At 35.9% G+C, this 13,732-nt stretch overlaps 1 long non-coding RNA gene across 1 annotated transcript in view; it reads left to right on the top strand.

The window, feature by feature from the left end:
• Positions 1–13,732, top strand: part of LOC113978412 — an 87,020-nt gene that overhangs the window by 29,424 nt on the left and 43,864 nt on the right. The window contains exons 3-5 of the long non-coding RNA XR_003537566.1: positions 169–363; positions 4,784–4,852; positions 5,460–5,547. This is a non-coding gene — a long non-coding RNA (uncharacterized LOC113978412). The remainder of the gene's footprint in view (positions 1–168; positions 364–4,783; positions 4,853–5,459; positions 5,548–13,732) is intronic.

Raw genomic sequence — 13,732 nt, 5'->3', positions numbered from 1 at the left:
GTAGGAAGCTGGTGGTACTATTTTAGAAAATACCAGCATCTAAGTGGAGACAGGCCAGTGTGTATTTTTAAGGTAGTAGAGAAAGGGCAGCATGATGTGTCTGTTTTCAATTTTGAAGCCAAATATTGACTTTACTTGTTTTTTTTCTTTTTTTCTTTTTCCTTTCAGACCATCTGTCATTAATGAAGAAAGTATCTCGGCCTGGTTCTTCATAGTGGTGGCAAGCAAAAGAAAACCAAACCCTTCGTTGTTAACTGCATGTAGAAAACTATTGAGAACAGCTCTGGCAGAATTTTAGTGTTTAAGAACTGCAAAGGACAGGTTAACTATGAGATTATTGCACCACAAAATCAAATTGAAAAGGTAACCTTCTTTTATTAGTGTGTTTGTGTGAGTGCATCTCTAAAGTACCTTCATTGTTACTGCAGTTGTACTGCTTTTGTATAATTACAGATTAAAAAAAGCAGGCAAAAAAACCTCTGAAATGACAAAGCCTTGGAATTCAGCAAAACAGGGATCATGTGTATGTTCAGGTTAGATAAGGGGAATTTTACATCTTTTTCTCCCTCTTTCCTGAAATCCCCCTTGCTCTTTAACCTGCTTGTCTTTGCCTAGTAGTCACCTTGCTTCGGATTATGCCTATTTCTTCTCCTACTTTTGTGTCTGCTAACCAATAGCACATGATCTGAGGATTTATTACCAAGGAAGATAATTTCTAAGAGTACCTGAGGCATGAGTTACATATGTTATATATGTTTGCACATATGGTCAATTCTGGTTTGGTTAGATATTATAAATATTCAGTAGTTAAAATGCTTGTCTTAAAAGAGATAACACTGTAACCATGTAACAACATATTTTAAATTTATGCTGTATACAAGAATCTTTTTTCTTGTGTAAGGCATTTTAATACTTTCTTGGCAATTCAGTAGGATTTAGAAGAATTGATGTGCTGTCTTTGTTTTCAGGTATATCTAGAAGGGCATATGTATTAGTCCCAGAACAATTATGACACATATGCTTTATACCACATTTCCTTTATTAGCCTGTGATATGTTTGAAATAAGTTTTTAAAAATAAATTTTAAATACTTTTCAAACCTAAGGTTGATCAACAACATGGAATACTTTGTAAAGATTTCCACTGAGTGTAAGGAATTTTGAATGCCTGGACTATTAACATCCAGTCCTCTCTGAATTATGCAATCCAGATTTGGGGGTTTTTAAGTCTGTAGGACAATATGAACATTGTAGGTCCCTTCCAACTGAACTATTCTATTCACTAGAATTTTCATCCACTAAAATAATACCTGGGAGAACTCTATAACCACTTCTGGCACAGTTAATAAAAAGTCATGTGTCTGTCAGTTTTTGATAGACATCATTCCATATTTTGTAATATAAAATTAATTGTATTGCTGTCAACATTGGTGCTGATATATATCAAGGTATTGCTTTCAAATGTGAATAATAACACTTCAGCAGTAAATGTTCCTAGAACCTCTTGTCTAACTAGAACATTCACAATGCTTTCACCATGATGAGGATAATCAAAACACATAGATCAAACTTGTCTGTACAGCAGAGCATAAAAGTTCAGCCATGATTTTTGAACATCACAGAAATACGGTATTAATCAATCTTTGTTTTTTTTTCCACGAGGATATCTTGACCTAGAACATAGGTTGTTAAACTGATACCCATGATGCCTCATAGATGTCTGGACTGCTTTGAAAGGGTGACTGGCCAGGGAGCTGCAGGAGTCCTGCAATGACAGGGCAAAAGTGACTGAGGCTGTGGTTCTGAGCATATCTGAAGTCAGGGTGTTGCAGTGCTGTTGATAAAAGAAGCCTCCACCACTTGTGCCCTGTCATTGTCGGCCTTCTGCAGCTCCCTGGCCAGCACAAGGGTTTTGCTCCCCCACTCAGTGAACCACATAAGAGAAGATGACATATGCCAAAAATAAACCAGCTAAAATCGTCAAGTTAAACCACAACAAAAGGCCAACACATTTGAAATGAATTGCAAATCGGTGTCTCAGGTATTAATGCAACAATAAGCATAAAAAAAAAAATTAAAATTTTCAAATGATATTTCCTCCAGTCAAGTGATTTAGAAAGAAAACTTATTCCTTGCTTGTAAATTGCAAACAAAGCCTAATTGCCATAAAAATTACAATACTGTATGAGACTGAACTTTAGTAGTCCAATATCCTGTCTTTAGGCAGATGTCTACAGAAAAATGGAAGAATAAAGGCAGCATATGATACATGTGGTGCATATTTTGGTAATTTCCCAGGGTACTGCCCTCATCTGGGACAACCCCAGTCATGGTGCAGTCAAATCACCAATATATCAGAAGCAGAGCATTTTCTTTTTCCTCGAATACAAATATTATTTGTTACTTGAATGAGATATTGTTCTTTCCCTTTGCTGTGTCATTCACTTAGTGTGATTTAAAAAAACCCAGTTGAAATGTGGGGGGTTTCTATGTCTAATAAGCAAAATGCTCAGCAGATTGTTGCTACTGTCTGAAAAGTGTGTTCGTTTCTCTGTAGTCAGTATTTCTTTTCAGACTTTTACCTATTAATGAAAGAATGGACCAGCTCTGCAGAGTTATGTGAGTTCATCAAATCTGGTGGGAGCTTGGCAGGAAAGTCTGAAGCGCAGCCGAAGGATGTTTGATTCCCTCTGTTCTGAAACCCAGACAAAAGTGACACCTGTCTCACTTCACTTATGCTAGATGTGTATCACTGAATGAATGAGAAAAGAGACACACTGAACAATTGCTGCCTCTGTTTCATTTATCAAAAAAAAATGCAGATTTAGCAGACTGTACAACCTTCACAGTTTTCCTCCCATCCCCACTTAGTCACTGATAGAATAACTGCACACCTACTATACAGCAACCAATATACAGATGTACAGAAAATAAGATTCATAATTCATGGAAGGAAAGGATATTTTCATGCTGAAAGGGCCTGCCCTTATGCAGTTAAAATTGGCAAAAATGTTAAATATGTTTACAAAATTTGAAAGAAGAGATGAGAGATATGGTTATTATTTTCTTTTTTTTATACTTATTTTGAACTAGTATGAAACACTTTTTCTGTCCCAAACCAAAGTTCAGAAAATGCCTGAAGTACTGTTCTGTTGAAATTTGAACCTGGTTCTCCCAAATCTACTTTTACATAATTGTTTTCAGTTAGGATATTGCCTAGAAAGATAAGGACCCTTTAGTTGTAAAGGATTAGAAGCTACAACTTGTGGAGGACCTTGGGGTCATTGTAAGAAATTGTGATATATTTGCATGTTTTCCCACCTTTCTCTTGCAAGAAAAATTAGAACTGGGTCAAAAACATGGCATTTGGGCCTAAATATGGCAAATATGTACAAAAAATGGGAAATGGAGGGGAATATGCTGAATTTTAGCAATCTGAGGTGGTTTGCAGCACCTTCCAAAGAGTTCCATATTTGTGAGTGTTAGAACTGCATTGAAGGTACTGTAATTACAGTTAAAATTGAAAAAAAAAATAACCCCACAAAACTTTAATGATGGTGTATTCTCTTTGTCTTATTTTAAATTGGATCTCTCTGGGCAGGCAGCATCTCTCCTAAGTTTGGTGTGCAATGTCAGTTGTGGAATGTGTGTTCTGTTGAGGTAGAAGATGCATTTTCCACATTTGAACATGTCTCATTACAGTTGAATGTGGGATTTTTAAAACAGGACACGTTCTTAAAATTTACAAGATCTCTTAAAGTTTTTCTTCACGCTTTGTGTTCTCTATGAGCACCTTGAAAAAGGCAGCTTAGGATATTCCCTGACTGACCTGAAATAGGAATGATGGTTGGATAATGTCATTAGTATTTTCCTCCTGCCTCTTCTTTTCAACAGCTCCATGAACAATGAATTTCTCCTGGTCAAAGTATTGCCATTTGTGTCATCAAAAAAGTAACTTGTGTACTGTCTTTCTTAGACTTTCTTTCAAAGAATGACAGGTAATTTCAGCAGCATCATTCCAGTGACAGTTTCTGCTTTAATCACACAACTCCTATAGTGATGATTCACCTCTTTCATAATTTTGCATTCACTGAAATAGTGTTGCACAACATAAAACACCTATTGTATATGTTCTCAAGTATTATGATTTCTGTACAAGCTGGAGGGACGTAAGCTAAATATTCAATAATCAATTCTTTTGAAGTAAGTGTAGCAAGCAAATAGTATTTAAAAAAATGCTGTCAAGAAATACATGTTTTACATTGACTGAGCTATGTGACTTTAAGTTATTCAATCTGAAAACCTGGTTCAGCATAAAATCCCAGCAGTGGGAGGATTCTCTCTAAAACAATAGCTGTAATGCATGACTAGGAACAATCAGAACAATGTGGATATGGAGAATAAGCATAATTTAGAATTTGATGGTGGGCACAAGAAATGGTTTGTGATATTCCTTGTTGTGATGGTATGCAGCAGGCCAAAACATTAATATGTTTGAGGTGTGTTATTCCAAAGTTATCTAAAGGCAAGTTTCTATCCTTGCTAACAGAGTCAAAAGTTGAAGTTAAAAATAACTTTTTATTGAAAGTTATTTAGGTTTAAACATTGAAACTAATAAAAATCCGTGTATTTAGATGCTAAATGGGAGTCAGAAGTTAAATTTAGCAGTTGTGACATTTCTAGAGTTTAGCATATATTTTTATTCAAGGCATGCATGCTCTAGTCAAAATATATAGTTAACACAAAAGTGCAGTAGGGAAAATCAAACCCCTCTCTCTCTGCAGCACCCAGTGTAATTCCAGCATAGACCACCCACCTTCCACTGCCAAGGAGTCTTTTGCTGGAGTCACTGAGTAACTTCTAAGACATTGCTACATTATCTTGTTTTTCTACCATGATCATCTATGGTCAATGGATACACACAAAAAAATTTTGCACAACATAGTTATTCTTTTTGTCTGGCTAAACTAATTAGATTTTATAACAGTTTTGTCTTACTTAGTCTGTCTGTAAAGTCTTTGAAGAAGATCTTCCTGTTACGTATTTGTGCACAGCATCTGAAGTGTAGATTCATTTTTCAGAAGCATCTAAATTTTTCTTTTTTATTTCACACTTTTTCAGTTGATAAGAAACACAAAACATTTTGTTAGACCTGCAATTACTTTTTTCCCTCAAAATATTTCTTGGAATATGCGATTTCTTGTGTTTCTAATGAATTTGCATATATAGAATACTGTATTTGAAAATGTGTAGAGTCATTGCTGGAAATCAACTGATTGACAGCTGTTCATTCTGCATTTTATGTGGAGGATAGATTGCATTGCATTTGTTCTCTAATTGATAAATGTTTTCTTTGTAGCTGTTTAGAGCATAATCATCCTATGGCTTTTTTGATTTTCTTAAGATATTTGATAAAGAAATAGGTTTTTATTATTTGCAGTAACACCTTTCCTTTTTAAGTTTTTCAGATGATTGCACGCTGAGGATAACTTATTTCTCCAGTGAGATCCTGATGCAACGTATAAGGAGAAAAAATGGGCAATAAATGGTAAATAGCATTTGTAGAACAGGCATTCTGTTTACTAAATTGAGGCATTGAGGACTTTGAACTGAAAATAAAATCTGGACTTCTTTCTTTAAATAATTTGTGTGGCTTGGTGCCCTTAAATGGAACTAAAAATGGCAAATAGTCAGTAAATAAGCTCATGAATAAAGCTATTGCTTTATGTAATTCTAGCATTTTAGTATTTACATAGTTTTAATCCATTTTTCAGTGATTGATTGGCCTTTTTCTATCAGTTCTGCTTTAGTATGAGAGCTTTTTCCGACAGTTTCAATGGAATACCACACACGGTTTATCTCTCCTACCCTTGTATATGGTCTGTAAATAAGACATCATTCCAACTCTGTGTAAGAAGGCTAAGAATTATTTCTCTGAGCTTTCCTTCAGGGATATTTTTAGCAAATAGCTATATCTTTGTATTATAAATTTAATTAGGTATTTAAATATATATCCCTCGGACTTTTGTTTCCTTATTCCTAAATATTTTGTTATTCAGACCAAAGATTTTTAGTACAAGATTTTAAATAAATATGTTCAAAAGCTTCAGACTTTAGAAGTGCCTGTGCCTATTAATAATCCTCCTATCATGGGAGAAGTATATGTGGAAGATGTAGTGTTTGTAAACCATTAAAAGGAGTCTTAAATTCTTTAGGTTTTGCACCTCCACAAATGTGTGTAAATTAGTCTACTTATTTCTCTTCAAATCCTAACCACTTTCAGAGGAGCAAATCAGATCTCAGCCCAACTAGGAGTAGAATTTTTCCAGGGTTTTTGACTCTCCTCACAAGCCAGATAGCATGTCCTGGCCATGTTTTAGGAAGAGAGAAGGCTGTCTTCATTATGAGAATTTTCTTGTTATTTCGAAGTTTACAGATACTTTCAGGTCAAAGGTATTAAAAGAATTTATTCTTGATTATAAAAAGAAATATAGGGAATGCTCATAAAAATTTTTGTAACGAAAAGAGCACGACAGCCTCAGCTAAACGTTCTCCCACACTGTCCGAGGAAAAACTGGACTTACACCCTGTCACTATTGCTGAAAAAGGAACCCAGTGATATATTCAGAGCCTTCCTACCCTATGTGATGAAAATATTTCTCTCTTCAGTGGCATTTTCAATTTATGGTGCAAATGATATCAGTGGCACATTGGATAACAGGATATGGATTAAGCCAAATTTTCTTTAATCACAGACTGTGTAACCACACTTGCAGCATTTGTTTATAAGCACAAGTTACTACTAAAGTACTTTCTTCAAAGCCAGTTTTTAAATATAACTCAGTCATGATGAGACCCTGAACCTTCATGGTGAAATCCTGTACTGCAACAAAAGTGTCTTTGATGCCAATTACATGACCTGTCTAAGAATCAACCCAGATATTTCTTTTCTGCACCTCATCCGAATGTTTCGGTTCAGATTCAGCCCAACATTTCTATCCTCAGGTGTGGTATACAGTGAGCAACAGCTTTTTTGACAGATCCAAGGCAAGTTAACTGGCATTGATCCCACAGCTAGAGAAGTGTTTTTTTCCTTAGCTTAGCTAGGATCAGAATTCTGAATGTAGAAGCTCATCTCTGTGGAGTGTTTATCATTACTTTTCCCACAGAGATATAAAAATTTGCTCTATGCCTACTATCAGGTACTTTGTGCCCCATATTAGCTTTTATCATTTTATACCTCTAACTGCCTAGTCTTATGGGAGTATATTCATTGATTTGTCAGACTTGTAAAAGTTGGCATCAGCAGATGCAGCTAATTATTTCACCTATTCAAACCAATTTATAGTATACCTAATATAACAGAATGTAGTATAATATAACACAATACGATATATTGTAGTATATTATAATATACAGAATAGTATCATTATTATAGTAAATTTCTACTGATAAGTTGTATGTATTATTATATATACCATATATAATAATAGAAAGATTATAGATTTTACATTAAAATTTGTTACTTAAATAAAACTAAGTGCTCCACCCTTGGTTCCACTCACCTGTGTGATATTCTCCATTGGAAAGCACAATGGAATCTGTTGAATTTATTTGACATACAGAATATACATACCTTATTCTGATTAGTGTAGAAGGCATGGTATGAACAGGGAAAATAACAAAGATGTTTGAGTTGATTTGGCAAATGTGTACCTGCTGACACCACGGGTTATAACCAACAGAGCACTAAAGCAGCATTAAGTTCTATTGTAATGCATCTTCTGTTGACTCAGTAAATTAGAATACAAAAAAATGACAGAAGATCAAACCTCTCTGGCAGTATGTGTATCTGGTTGAATGGAGAACACCATCTCTGGTTTTTCATAATTTTTGAAAATAATATCTGGAGTTTTTGTTTTAAAATCTGAATATATCCATTCATATGTAGGATTTTTTTAAACTATACTTCACTAGGAGTGAGTCTCTTGCCTGAATGAAATTCATATATACGAGATCATAGTTATGAAGATTAACTCTCATTTTCTCCAGGACCTTTCTCTACCTTCTACTTAAGTTATATGCATATTGAATTAGGCAATATGTCTTCTTGCTTCTTTAAGTCTTAAAGAACTTTTGCACATTAGAAGAACTTCTGGAGGAAGAATGCATAAATAGCAGACAGGAATCCCAGAAAGTTCAGCAAAGGGAAATGTGAAATCCTGCAGCTGGAGAGCTGTAATCCAATCCATAAGTGTGGGGGAGTAAAGAACATTGATTCTCATTTTTCCCTGTAGTATTCAATGAATGGATAAGAAGCAGTGGACAAAAATTGAAGGGTGGGCAATTGCATTTGAGCATAAGACAAAAAAGTGGTCAAACACTGGACAGTTTGCCCAGAGATGTTACCAAGTCTCATGCTCAGAGACATTCAGAATACCACTGGAGAAAACCCTGACCAATGTGTTCTTGACTGACCCTTCTGTGAGCTGGGATATGGACTAGACAAAGTCTAGAGGTCCCTTCCAACCATCCTGTGTCCTGTGAACTCACCAGTGGATTGCAGTAATGCATCACAATGAACTGTTGTCAAGAATTCTCAGCATATTGTGGCTGAAAAAGTCTTCTTGGCCTTTCATTGTCTGGCTGCTGCAATAGCATCTCTACAGATTTCTGTAACTGCTTCAGCACTGAATGTTTTGAAAGTAGAGATGAACATCTACAAGTTAGTCAGAATTTAAAAAAAAGAAATACTCAGGGAAATCATTGGTTTTTGTAAAAGACTTCTGTAGACTTGATAAACATCTTCCAAATGGTGGCACAACTCCTTGCATAAGTATGGGAAAGCTTCCCAACTGCAATTACGAGCCAACAAAGTCACCATGAGTCAAAATAGTTAAAAATTAGCCTGATTTAATATTTAAATATAGAATCTTGACCTCAGCAGGGTTTCCCTAGTGCTAGCATAAAGATAGAAGGAGAAAAGAGGGGAAAAAGATGGGGACTTTTAAAAATGAGTTTTGAAAAAGACAACTGCTTCATTCATAACTGCTTCCTCTGCTTCTCCAGTGTTGCATGGATTGAAGCCTCCCCAAAACTCTTAATGACAGAATTTGTGCGTGGACTTGATTGCTACAGGCTTGTGTTAAGTTTACATTCATCAGGATAAATATTGAACAAAGAAGGGAGATTAAAAATCTAGTCTGCCACAGACTGGATGAAATGGAACTAAGCTGCTGTACCTGTTTTAATATGGTTGTAATCATCACAAATGTACAGAGGTATACATGCAGTACACTTCTTTCCACTTCTCTTTCATTTAATTCCCTTTCATTTCATTCTTTACTCCTAAATGAGGAGCAAAAGTAGTCACTTGTTTGTAGTCACTCTGTATTTCTCTTTTGGTCTTAAATTTATCCAGATTTTAGTTTTGTCTCTGAACTTCGGCACAGGAGCAGGTGGAAAACCTGGTTGTGAGTCTCACATGGCCGGAGTCGTTCATTCATTCCAAGCTGAACATTCACCTGCAACGAAATCACTCCTACAGATTGTTTTAAAACAGGGAAACAAGCTGGTGTATTTTATTCTGAGTTGATGATTTGTACCTAGAGGAGCTGAGGTGGCACAGGAAGTGCAGGGAGGGTTCTGTTGCACAGACAGAGCAGTGTGAACACCCCAGCCAGTTTGGTGCTGACATGCATTACCTTTCTTGTTCTGTGGAGAAGCTGTGTGTGATTCCTCTCCTGCAGGCCATCACAAGTTGTCACTTCTGGTTGCTGTTGGCTTGTATTTGCTGTTGTCCCACACACTGCTGCTTGCAAAGTCACAAGCTGTGCTGTAGTGTCTGGAAATACGTGTCATTCCTGCACATGAATGGATCGAGGAGTAGAACTAAGGCTATTGTAACTCTTTCTTTCTGCCTGGAAAAACAATTTTCTGCAAAATATGAAATTATAATTCTGCATTGCGAGTAAAACTTTACTGAGCTTTTTATAGCCTGAGTCATGGAAACGACTTAATATTTAGGCAGTATTGTTAATTAGCAGGAGGACAGTCACTTCAGTCCAAGGCTATTTTAACTTTCACATAGCAAGATACTTAAATCTATTAATTTTCTATACTGACCTGTTATAAGCTATTCTAGTTAAAAAAAAAAAAAAAAAGAAAAAAAAAGATGTGCAGGGTGGTAGAAGTGAAGAAAGAGGCATAAAGTGTATTGGAAAACTACCAAATGTCCCCTGCAAATGGACCCTATTCAGAATCAGTAAGCGTATGATGAGTGAAGTGGTTTTGAATATCGCCTTTAGATTCCATGCTGTTACAAGGCCAGCCCCGAACATGGCAACTCTTATTTCCACACACAGTACCTCTTCACTCTCAATTTAACCCAAAAATCTGATGAACCCATTACTCCATACTTGATTTCATGGAACAAGGAGTAGATATAGTTACAAATGATCAATCACAAGCCGTGAACCAAAGCAGCAAGGCATTAACAATTCACACCATTTCGGTCCACTTGCTCAAGCAGAAGATGTGCCAGCATATTTAATGCACAGCTACTTCGTTCAGTTCAGGAAAAGACATGACTCATGCTCATTTTAGAAACTGGGGACACTTCATAGGTTTTCATGCCTACCAACCACCGAGGGTTAGAGTTTGCACTTCTAAACAATTAACATAACCAGGTGTCCAGTAAAGGTCACGAAGACAGACAGGATTTTAAATCAACTTTTGCTCAGGTTGAAAATCAATGGAAGGAGGACCCGGGAAATGGTTCCCACAATAAAGCCAAGTTGTGTTGTACAATTTTGTATTGTACAATCAACATCTTGTTCAGCAGCACTGTAACATTGTAGACCCCACAGGCATGTGCCGTCAATTCAATGGGATCACTGGAAAAGCGAAGCAGCTGTGAAGGATTGCTTTAAGTACAGCAATCGTGTGCTTGTCATTCTGTTCAATGGTGGAAAAATCCAAATTCGGATAGGCATCAGTATTTAAGAAAATGACTGCTAAAGCATCTCTCATAAGTACCTTGGGGACAATACGATTTGACATACAGCATGTAAACAAAAGTACACAGCAGCTGTTAGATTAGTTTTTGTTTGAGTAAAACCACACTGATGTAATTTCAACAACACAGGAAAATGCATGTTCTCCATCATTTGGTTTCTCTGTGTAAACCACAATTTTGGGTAGTACATGCCAGTTGCCCTGGACAAAGAGCTGCATCATATTTGCTTAAAATAAGAAACATAAAGGACTGTGTTGCACGCTAACACAATCTCATGCCCTCAGAGTACAGGGCATGTTGAAAGTACCTTCAGGAAAAGCCTTGTCCCCAGGAAGTATAAAAAGAATGTCTGGTATTTTGGTCATATTGAGAGATTCTTTTTTTCCGATTCTGGAAAAACTGTTGATGGTTTATTTCCTGTTTTTCTGATACTGTTATTTATTTTTAAAAAAGGATACTTTTATTGCTTGGTGGCTTATTTGCTAAGAGGAAGGGATGTGGAAAAGAGCTCAGCATAATACTAATGTCTGTGCTCCAATAATGTCATGAGTTCAAGTAAGAAGAAAGTTAACAAACTGAATTTTGGGTTATTTGTTTTTATTTTTTTGCAGTCCACTTGTGATGATTGCAAATTGCCAGACGGTGATTCTCCCATTCCTTTACAAATGTTCTGCTTACTTTTTGTGGATACCCTACTGGGCTTTGGATTTCATGCTTTCTGTCACTCCGTTTGATCAACATTGCACTCTTATAATTTTTAGCAAGTTTAAAGACAAGACAATGTAAAAAAAAAAAGTTTTTTCTTTCCTGTTTGCCACTGTGGCATCATGTCATTATCCCCATCATTTTAAAATCTCTGGGTTTTGTTTTAGGGAAAATTTCTCATCTCTGTTCTTCAGAGGAGTGTAAAATTACACTGTAAACCAATTATTTTCTTCAAGGAAATTCGATGTTTGTCACGTGATATGAAGTCCAAAAATCAATAAGGGGGAGAATAAAAACAATAAAGGTGTATTTGTACTGTTCAGCTTAGCTGAGGAGCAAAGATCCTTGGGTCCTCTCCTTTTATCTTCACAAGAGACTTGCAAACCTTCAGGAAATTTTGCCTATAGATTCTTCCCACCTTGCTTTGCAGGCTGTGCTTTGTATAAAGCTGTAGTATCAAAGCACTGTAGTGGAGTTGAGAGCTGTACTGTGGAGTAATTACTGGTACTCTTAATTTTCAGAAAGGTACTAGTTCAGACCAATACCTTCTTTGCTTTAGGTAAGTCACCAAAATGTATGGAAGTCTGGAAGTAGGTACCTGTTCGTTGGAAATCATTCTTGCATACCTACATCAGTTCCAAATGAGAACAGCAAAAACATTCCTAAACTAGCAATAATTTTTGAGCAACTGTGTGTTTTTTATCTAGAACTCTAAAAGCATCTTCTGGAATCACCACACTGTATAAAGTTATGGAATATTTCAGTAAAATACACTCTTCTGAAGTTACTGCCTTAGTGATCTACCTTTATTTCTTTACCTTTCTAGGGACACGTGTTTTTGTACTTTAGTGAACACTTAATAATTTAATACCATTGATATCTGGAATTTTAAAAAGGAGGTCAAAAGAATGGGGGAAAAAAAAAGAAAGAATACAAGCTCTTTGAGACTATGAAACTGGAAACATTAAGGCTGAGTGTGGAATGAAGCAAATACCGTTATGGATAAAATCAGCTGATGTTTATGGAAATTATTATTGTTTATAGAAAATTATGTGAGTCTGATGTTCAGTGTTGCTGAGTAATTTGGGTGTTAGGTGTGTCTGAAAGAGGTGACACTTTTTTAACCTCCAAGCTACCCCAGCAGGTCTTGGAACTATCCCTCTCTGGTCCTGAAGGTCATTACCTTCAGAGAAGGTGGATTAGCATGGCTGCATTGTACTAATCTTAAAATTATTTGTGGTAAAATACTTAATAGTACTATAATTAGTGTTCAAATGTAACATTCAGTTCCGGTATACACACATTTTCTCACAGCTGTGTTCAGTCTACTTACATACTCAGAAAAGCACCACTACTTTCATTTATCTTCGTTTCTGTAATCATTTTCCTATGGTAACTAAGTTAAAAAGCACTGAGTAAAAGCCATATTCACTTAGGGTATTTGTAAAACTTCACTGGGATCAGATTTCACCCTTTTATTTTGTTTGAACTAAGTATGACTATAACCACTGCCCATCACATAACGTGAAACATAGATTTCATTCTCATGCTGCTGACAAGTATATTCACTCTACCAGTGTTCCTGGTCAGACCTTGTTCATTATCTCACCTAATCTTCTTAATTTTATGTCTGAATCCCGTGGTAAGGGGTAAGTACATTATTAGAATAATCTGGAAAAGTATTAATTCATTTACTATCATCTTGAAATAATTTTTCCTCATGTTCAGTTGCATGGCCATGTCCTGAGAAATCAGATTTTAAAAGCAAATATTTAATGGTCTATAGTAGGGATCCTGGTTTAGAGTGTTCGCTATGATGACATATTTTGAAAAAGTGTTGCTGTATTGCTTTTTAGGGTAATCATTAGTGTAGGTTAATATACATATTAACCTTGTTCAGTGGATCCTCATCAGTCTTAGTTTGTGAAGTCTGCTCTCTCTTTAGATAAAAGAGAAGTAAGCATTCTATATGGAAGCTCCCAGGAGTGTTTGTGTGAGAATACATAAAATT

This window comes from Neopelma chrysocephalum, unplaced genomic scaffold (genome assembly GCF_003984885.1).
Source record: "Neopelma chrysocephalum unplaced genomic scaffold, ASM398488v2 Primary Assembly neopelma1_323, whole genome shotgun sequence".
NCBI lineage: Eukaryota > Metazoa > Chordata > Aves > Passeriformes > Pipridae > Neopelma > Neopelma chrysocephalum.
The sequence above is the reverse complement of the archived record's forward strand: the minus strand, read 5'-3'. Positions and strand labels throughout refer to the sequence as shown.